This window comes from Leuciscus leuciscus, assembly GCF_965113295.1.
Source record: "Leuciscus leuciscus genome assembly, chromosome: 12".
NCBI lineage: Eukaryota > Metazoa > Chordata > Actinopteri > Cypriniformes > Leuciscidae > Leuciscus > Leuciscus leuciscus.
In genome coordinates this window covers 40037625-40044067 of record NC_138736.1, presented here as the reverse complement: position 1 = coordinate 40044067, position 6443 = coordinate 40037625, and the positions used below count along the sequence as shown (strand labels likewise).

Genomic DNA, 6443 nt, shown 5'->3' with positions numbered 1-6443 from the left:
GTCGGGACGGAGGTAAACCCAAACACCTCTGTGTGTTAATGTGCTAAAATTGTAAAACCATAGGAAGCGATTTCTGGCATATGGTGGCAAACAGCAGACACACACACACACACACACACACACACACACACACACATACCCTAATAGCTGAAACCCACACCCAAAAAACACACACACACTGGCAACCGCATCATCCGTCCCATCCAGGAGAAAACCAATTATCTGTGCTCTCTGGATAACAATGCCCTAGAAACATCTGTGTGTGAGGCCTTACGAGGACCCACACAGGGCCGGTTTGGTTTAAACACAGGCCCGTCTGAACGAGGGTCTCGAACACACACGCTTGGCGTCGGGACCGTACACACAGACGCCGGGACAAATGTGGGAGCAGTTGTGCGTTCTGTGCTGGTTTGGCTCGGCCCGGACTGGGATCGTTTAGCGGGAGAGAGAGAGCAGCCAGAGCACATGTGACGCCCCCGCTGAGGGTCTGTGGAGAACAGCCTGCAGGACACACACACACACACACACACACACACACACACACTAAACATAGATGGACAGAGACACACTCTCTCTCAATATATATATATATATTTATACACTGATAGATAGATAGATGGATGGATGGATGGATGGACGGACGGACGGACAGATAGATAGATAGATAGACAGACAGACGGATGACAGCTAGATAAATAGATAGATAGATAGATAGATAGATAGATAGATAGATAGATAGATAGACAGACGGATGACAGCTAGATAGATAGATAGATAAACAGACAGATAGATAGATAGATAGATAGATAGATAGATAGATAGATAGACAGACGGATGACAGCTAGATAGATAGATAGATAGATAAACAGATAGATAGATAGATAGATAGATAGATAGATAGATAGATAGATAGACAGACGGATGACAGCTAGATAGATAGATAGACAGACAGACAGATAGATAGATAGATAGACAGACGGATGACAGCTAGATAGATAGATAAACAGACAGATAGATAGATAGATAGATAGATAGACAGATGGATAGATAGATAGATAGATAGATAGATAGATAGATAGATAGATAGATAGATAGATAGATAGATAGACAGACAGACGGATGACAGCTAGATAGATAGATAGATAGATAGATAGGATGGACGGACGGACGGACGGACGGACAGACAGATAGATAGATAGACAGACGGATGGACAGCTAGATAGATAGACAGATGGATGGATAGATAGGTATATGGATAGATAGACAGCCAGACAGATAGATAGATAGATAGATAGACAGCCAGACAGATAGATAGATAGATAGATAGATAGATAGATAGATAGATAGATAGATAGATAGATAGATAGATAGATAGATAGGACGGACGGACGGACGGATGGACGGATAGATAGACAGACGGATGGATAGATAGGTATATGGATAGATAGACAGACAGATGGACAGCTAGATAGATAGATAGATAGATAGATAGATAGATAGATAGAAAGTGAAACTTTATGAACAACAACAACAACAAAATGATCAGGTTCACTTGTCCTAAATACTATATCACCACTAAAAGAGTTTTGAGTTTTTCTTTGTTCAATTTGCACACTGAATATGGGTTGGAGCTCTTAATTTTTAACTCACAAAGTGCACCAGATTGATGAATTTAACATTAAAAAGCACACAATTTTCTCACGGGGGAGCATGCCCCCCAACGCCCTTGAGGGACAGAGGTCCACTCACCACAGATTTACCAAAACTCCTGTGGGAAACACTGGTATTGCTATGCCAGTGCAGCTTATACTGTAGCTTGTTTTAGGATTCATCACTGTGGAGTACGGTTCAATTTGTATCTGTTAACTCTTACTCATTCCTACTCACTCATTACATGGCATTAGTGGTTTTAAGGAATAGGAGTCGGTATACATATTCAAGGGCGTGCAAAGATGGGTTGTGTTTATGATCAGATGTAGTGGGCCGGATTTTTTGTCCCAGTCCAGCTCTGGCTGCACGATTAATCTTCAAACGATCTCGATTCAAACACCCACGCGATCTTATTCCTAAATGACAAAAACTTCACACCGGAACATTCAGATCTGTTTGCGCTGTCGCTGAGAGAGCAGTTGTCAATATATATGAAACAGCTTTACTTTCACAGTCTATTCAACAACACAGTATCGATATTTCTGTGTTACAAATATTCAAATGATCACAGAAGTACTGAGATAAAAGTTTATAGTTACATTTACATTTATTTAGAAGACGCTTTTATCCAAACCGACTTACAAATGAGAACAATAGAAGCAGTTAAACTAACAGTAGGACAACAATATGCAAGCGCTATGACCCTTCTCAGTTTAATCTAACGTAAATGTTAGTTTATACAGAGTAAATCACCCTTTGAAAAGTCGCTGCCTTAAATAACGAGTGTATCGATTACATCTGATGCTTCAAAACATTCATAAGACTGTTAAAGGGGTCATATAATGCCATTTTTGTACAAGCTAATATGATTCTTTAGGGTCTAAATGAAAAGTTTGTAATATACTTTAATTAAAAATTCTCATTAGTATTGTAAGAAAACACTCATTTTACCTGGTCAAACACAGCTCTGTTTTCAGCACGCCGTTTAAGTGCATGTGTCTTTAAATGATAATGAGCTTTGCTGACCCCGCCCCTCTGTTCTGTGCGTACACAGTAACACAATGACACAATAACCATAACGCGTTGTTCATTATAAACGTGGGATTATTCATTATATTGAGAACGTCGTACATAGAAAGCATGCCGTAATGTACCCTGAGTGTAAACAGCCGCATTCATCGTGAAGTGTGCAAGCGATTTGCAAAGATTAATATAAAGATTAATATAAAGGTTAATAAAACGTTACACTCACTTCAGTTCTTCTGGAGGTGCAGCAGGAACACGAATAGTTGGTACCGATCCTTTTTTCAGGAGCAGCTTCTTAGCAAAACCAGCTTTATAACGTTACTGACCCTCGATTGTAAAGCAGTCTGGTGTGTGAAATGATTCGCGCAAACATGAAAGCATTGACGTTGATCGTGGGGAATATTCCCGTCGAAAACAAACTCAGCCACTGCGTCTTAAGCGGTTCGGATTTAGGAACATCAAAATGATGCTGTGTTCCTTATTACACCCAAGAACAGAACACCACACTCACTTAGAGCCATTCTGCTCATAGACAGTGCTCCAGCGTATCAACATTGGCCGCGCGGACTTTGATTGACAGATCGCTCACGAGCGAGGGTGGGTCTGTGTTGAAACGCTGCTGTCAATCAACAATCGTGGGAGGGGCGTCCAACCGTGTGACGTCACAAAATCGAACGGCTTGATTTGAGAGAGGGGAAAACATATAAGGAGATTTAAAAAACCACTGGATGGATTTTTATCATTATATGATGGTTGTGTACAGGCACTGCCAACACACACTTCAGTACAATCAACTTGTAAAAGTGCATGTACCATTATATGACCCCTTTAAAGCTGCAGTCTGCAACTTTTTATGTTCAGAATTGACTAAATGTATATAAAGAGCGAGTACATCATGAATGCCTTTTTTCAAACCATGTTTTTGTCTTATCCTGAATCACTACGGTAAGCCTGTAATAAGCGTGTATGCTCGGACTACTTTACCCCGGTCGGGTCGCACCGCTGCGGAGTGATGTTAGCCCAGCGCCTGCGTGACTCACCCGCGTCATAGACATAAACAGAGAGAAGTAGCTCCGGCTACACTGTTCTTCCGCAGGACACGTGCAGTTCTGTTTATTAACCGCTAGAGCGCCGATTCATCCAGTAATGAAACAAGTGAAGTCTTTATCAATCAATCATTCAAACCGATTTTAAAAATATTATGTTTCACCTCTCTGGATCTTACATGTGTGTTCAAGCATATGCTAGCTCTTCTGACAGGGTATTCTCCACTGCTGGAGAGACTGTAAGCTATAGGAGAGGTCCCAAATTATCCTATTTTTCATTAGTTGTTTGAATAATTTTTATTGGATGGGAACCAGAACCGTAAGATTTCTTGCGCTTCCCATTCCCAACCCTAACCAGACTGTGTTCACAGCTGAAGATTACAGAATTGAAACAAAAAGAAAAGAAAGATGCACATTTTTTTCTGTCCATTTCATCAATAACATCTTCCACAAACAATGCTAACTTGTGCACAACAGAACTTCAGAACGGACACACACACACACACACACACACACACACACACACAGACACAGTAGAAGTGAGATTTAACTCTGCCAGATAAAGCGTCTCAAACAATCGTCATTCCAGAGCGTCTCATGAGTAATTCTGGAGACTCAGTGATTAGAAGATCACAGAGGCGTTTCTGTCCTTCTTTCCCGGCGTTTGTGTTTCTGTTGTCGCATTGTGTGAAGTCTTACTCACTCTGTTTAATTGGCTCTCGCAAAAAAAGTCTGCGTTTGATCAAATTATCCTCGTTCGCACTGAGGCTTGTTAGAAATCCCTTAAAGAAACTCGCCTCCGACTCCTCAAGCTGTTGATCTGAGGTGTGAGAGCCGAGGTTATATTAAAACACAGATGATGAGGACAGACAAGCTGATCACCAAAGGGTTAATCGTCCTCTTTAGCCAGCGCTCCTCTCCTGTTTTCTCCAGTATACACGACCAGTCTAACGGTTGTGATCAGTGAGATTTTTAATGTTTTTAAAAGAAGTCTCTTCTGCTATGTTTTCTATGTGAATATACAGTAAAGTGTAATTTATTCCTGTGATGCAAAGCTGAATTTTCAGCATCATTACTCCAGTCTTCAGTGTCACATGATCCTTCACAAATCACTCTAATATGAGGATTTGATGATCAAGAAACATTTATGATTACTATCAATGTTGAAATCGGTTATTTACATTTTTATTTCAGGATTATTTGATGAATATAGTTCAAAAGAACAGCATTTATCTGAAATATAAAGCTTTTGTAACATTGAACACGACCGTTCAAAAGTTTGGGGTCAGTAAGAATTTGAATACAATTTTGGGGGGAAATAAATAAAATAAATCAATACTTTCATTCATCAAGGATGAATTAAATCGATCAAAAGTTACAGAAAATACATTTATAATGTTACAAAAGATCATATTTCAAATAAATGCTGTTCTTTTGAACTTTCTATTCATCAAAGAATCCTGAAAATAAATTGTACACTGTTTTCAAAATTGATAATAATCATAACTGTTTCTTGACCATCAAATCATCATTAGAATGATTTGTGAAGGATCATGTGACACTGAAGACTGGAGTAATGATGCTGAACATTCAGCTTTGATCACAAAAATTGTCATTATATTTCACAATATTATTATTATTATTATTATTTTTTTATTATTATATATATTTTTGTATTATTATTATTTTTATCAAATAAATGCAGCATTGATGAGCAGAAGAGACTTCAATTAAAAACATTAAAAATCTTCCTGATCAAAAACGTATGAACGGCAGTGTATCGCCTGAAAATGAACCCTAAACCTGATTGGTTTGAACCGACAACATCTACTGAGAGAAATCACCATTATTATTATTATTAGCCATTATTATTGATGTTGTACACATTCCTTTACTGAATCATGGAGGATTTTACTCATGAAGGATGAAAAATAAAGGCATTGATGGTTCCATGAACAACCTTTAACGTCCACAGAATCTTTCACTTGCACAAAAGATTATTTATAGTGGAAAAAAGGTTTGTTAGATTATTAAAATGTTCTTTGCACTAAGAAAAATAATGGGTATTTTAAGAACTGTTCACTGAAAGGTTCAAGGTTCATGTCACACAGGTCAAAGGTCACTGACATTTTCTTCTATGGAATCGCAGTGAAAAAATAACCCTTTGGCACCTTTATTTTTTAAAGGTTTGTGTGTTACTCACTTTTTTAGTCAGCTCTTTCAAGGCTGATGTCACACAGGTCAAAGGTCACGCACAGACAGAGGAACCCAGTGTGTGTGGGATCTGTGATCTGCTGTCGCCATCTGGTGGTGCACCAACAACACTCACTGAATATGAGTTATGGAAATACTCCACAATATCACAGTAGAACACATCATAAATAAACAGTAAATACACTATTGAAAAAAGTGCTAGTATGTGAAAATGTAACCGTTACCATAGTATTCATGGACGTATTTTATGAATATCATATATAATGTAATCATACATCACTGTACCCTGATACAACATTTGAAAATGTGGAATTTGTTTTAGTTTAAGAAAGTTAACGTCAGTGACAGATTCTTATAAAAATATATTTTATAAATATATTTACAAAAGTCTTATCTTTAGAGTAGACTATGATTATAACATCAAATCACTTTCTAACAAAATGTGCATTTTCTTACTATGAACTTTGACCTATTGAGTCTTTTGGAAGTGATCAATTGACAAATTAA

General features: G+C 38.2%; 1 long non-coding RNA gene across 1 annotated transcript in view; it reads left to right on the top strand.

Annotated features, from left to right (window-relative positions):
• The window catches only part of LOC309511452, a 21349-nt gene extending 20775 nt beyond the window's left edge, over positions 1-574 (top strand). Inside the window, exon 3 of the long non-coding RNA XR_014210634.1 lies at positions 1-574. This exon is cut by the window's left edge and continues 348 nt beyond it. This is a non-coding gene — a long non-coding RNA (uncharacterized lncRNA).
• The last annotated feature ends 5869 nt before the right edge of the window (positions 575-6443 follow it).